This window comes from Octopus bimaculoides, chromosome 4, assembly GCF_001194135.2.
Source record: "Octopus bimaculoides isolate UCB-OBI-ISO-001 chromosome 4, ASM119413v2, whole genome shotgun sequence".
NCBI classification, from domain to species: Eukaryota; Metazoa; Mollusca; class Cephalopoda; order Octopoda; family Octopodidae; genus Octopus; species Octopus bimaculoides.
This window is the reverse complement of record NC_068984.1, coordinates 96,153,861-96,156,890: the sequence shown is the minus strand read 5'-3', so window position 1 is coordinate 96,156,890 and position 3,030 is coordinate 96,153,861. Positions and strand designations below refer to the sequence as shown.

The window sequence follows — 3,030 nt, the reverse complement described above, 5'->3', positions numbered from 1 at the left end:
AGAGAGAGAGAGAGAGAGAGAGAGAGAGAGAGAGAGAGAGAGAGAGAGAGAGATACACACACAAAGAAAAAATTATTAAGTAGTGCAAAAGATCTAGTTCTTGGTACCAACTTGCAGCTATATAATTTATTTGGGCCCAAACTTGCCGCTGGAGAGCCTGCTACATTATGAGAATCCTACAATGTTTACAGTTTTTGTTTGGGTGATTTTCTTAACAAGTTTACATTTTACGCTTGTAAAACTATCTGTTTATAACTGTGTTTCTCTGTTTTACCGTTTGTATTTCTTCTCTAATCTCTGTTTGTGTTTTCAAGACTTTAAAAGATCACTGGGATGCTAATTGCTCTTACCCCTTTTATAATTAACACTTCCTCCAGGTATTCCATAGGTGCCTATATTGAACCACTGAAAAACGAAGTAAAATGGATGTCTACAAAAGTATATGCGCACAATAAAGATACCTAAGGATTGAACTTCTAATCTACTTGTTTCTACAAGTTAATGGGGAGAAAAATATTTAAAAAAAGGTCTTAAGCCCTTTCTTTGAAGCTCTTTCTTTCTGTCGAGTAATCTTGACAGGAACTATCTTCTACGTGGGAATTTGTGGACGTGTGTGTATAGCCAAAAACAAAATTTCGTTTTGTTTTTTTTTTTCTACCAGAACAACGAAACAGGAAAATTACTTGGACAATTTTTTTTTAAAACGTAGAAGGGGTTTCAGAGTATGTATGATAGGAAGGCAGTAAGTGGAAACATATGATTAAATAGATAATAACAAATAGAGGCAACAGAAGATGGTCGAAATTGACACAAAGTTTTGAATATCCGAGTGAGATGTGATACCAATTATATCAAATAGTATTTTAGTGGTAATTTTTGTTAACCCCTGAAAGTTGAAAGTTTGATACTTACAATTGTTTTAAAACCACATGGCTCCACTTTGTTCGTCCTTAATAGTCGACCGCTCTGTAGATGATTCAACTGTTCTAAAGAACGATGTCTAGGCTTCAATGGGCAGCTAGCTGGTGGAAATTTGGGGCATACCTCGTGAATTTTACTACGTAAAAGTTAAAAAAATAAAACAATTTATAATGTTGTTTGTTTTATATGTTGCGTTATATTGCTTAATTATGAATATCACATATATATGTACAGACAAATAATAAGTTCACAGCACAAAAATATGGTTCATGTTTCGATCTCACTGCTCGACTTTGAGAAAGTGCCTCCTATTTTTACCTGGGATTGAAAATTCTTTGCATGTAACATTTAATAGACAGAAACTGCGCGGAAGTTCATCGCATGTGTTATGTTGGCTATTACATCTGTATTATAAAAAAATCAATGCTTTTGCTTATGCAATGTGCTGCAAATATTCATTGTTAATTACATTCGTTTAAGTTTTGAAGTAACACAGGGCTGCCATCGCACTCTTATATAGTCTTCTCTCAGCTTTAATAATACAAGACTACCACAGCTCTCTTACATACTGTGTGCTTAGCTTTAATAATACAGTGCTATCATAGCTCTCTTACATAGTCTGTATCTAGTTTAATGACACTGGGTTATCGTATTCCTCGAACATAATCTTACCTAGCTTTAATAATACATAGCCTTCTTGCATAATCAGTTCCACGATAATAAAATTGGCAAGGCTTTGTTCGATATTCTAATTTTAGAATAGGTTTGGACATGATAGTATACTATATAATTGCTTAACACTACAGAAACTCTCATCATTAATACAATGATCCCTCCACTGTATCTCCATGGTATCTGGTTAAAAACAGGAACAGACTGGTACTGCTGTTGTAATAGGAGGAAGCGATGACCATTTACTCAGTGAGCCAGAGCTCTAGCTAAGCACATGTATTTCACTGATATACGTACCGATAATATAGAGATTTAAAGTCACAATAGATTGAGATGTTATCTGTGAGACCAGTGTAATTCTTTTCAATATTGTACAGAGATATTATAAATGCTTGATATATCACTGATTTGGAAAGACCCTGAGTGAACAGGAGGCAATCGTGAGTTGAATGTTTAAGTGGAGGATTTCTTGGACGTAGTGTATGATCTGGGAAGCAAAGTTATCCAGACAAAAATAACCGGTCTCAAACATAACGGTGTTGAGTATCGAAACGAATTACACAGAACATATAATGATTACCTTCAAAAGTTGCTATGACTAACATCTACACAGATTCAGTTAGGAACAAAAAGGTAGACTCTACATTCTTGACCCAATTGTTTTGGGAACACAAGGGAAAGTGAATATTTCTAGCATATAACACATTCACTCAGGGAACTACCCTTGATCAGTTGAGTATAGGACTGACTGGACACATAGTCTCCATCATTCACCAAATTTGAAAAGTGCTGATTGTACATGTAATTTTTGCGCGTGAAACTCTGAATAACAATAGTATAAACCGGCAAATGATTCTAAATACACACACATACATACACGCATACATATACATACATATACTTACATACATACCTACATACACACATGCATGCATGCATGCATACATACATACATACATGCATACATACATACATACATACATACATACATACATACATACATACATGCATACATACATACATACATGATTAGATGTATGTGCGAGAGTACGTTTTGTTGAATATTTTTGATATAGAATTATAGTTTCAAATATTAGGAAAGCCGATTTCTCTGGAAGGGAAAACAAATATATTCAATCAACTTCAAAGCAGCTAGTAAAAGGTTCAACAGAAACTGCTAAACAGTTTATTATAAACGAAGTTAGATTTGGAAGCAATTCAAAAGAACGAAGAAAAAAATCAGTACCAATATAATCGTTTATCTTCAACGAGTTTACTACGCAGCTCATACCTATGTAGTATTATGGAAACAATCGTAAAAAACTCTATTATTTTGGATAGAAGATAAAAGCAAAATAAATAAGAGTACCCATATACATTTGTGTGTACGTATGTACATGGATAAATAAATAAATAAATAAATATGTATATATATAT

At 33.6% G+C, this 3,030-nt stretch overlaps 1 long non-coding RNA gene across 1 annotated transcript in view; it reads right to left on the bottom strand.

The window, feature by feature from the left end:
* The window catches only part of LOC106871659 (uncharacterized), a 37,684-nt gene that overhangs the window by 2,550 nt on the left and 32,104 nt on the right, over positions 1-3,030 (bottom strand). The window contains exon 2 of the long non-coding RNA XR_001409686.2: positions 913-1,057. This is a non-coding gene — a long non-coding RNA (uncharacterized LOC106871659). The remainder of the gene's footprint in view (positions 1-912; positions 1,058-3,030) is intronic.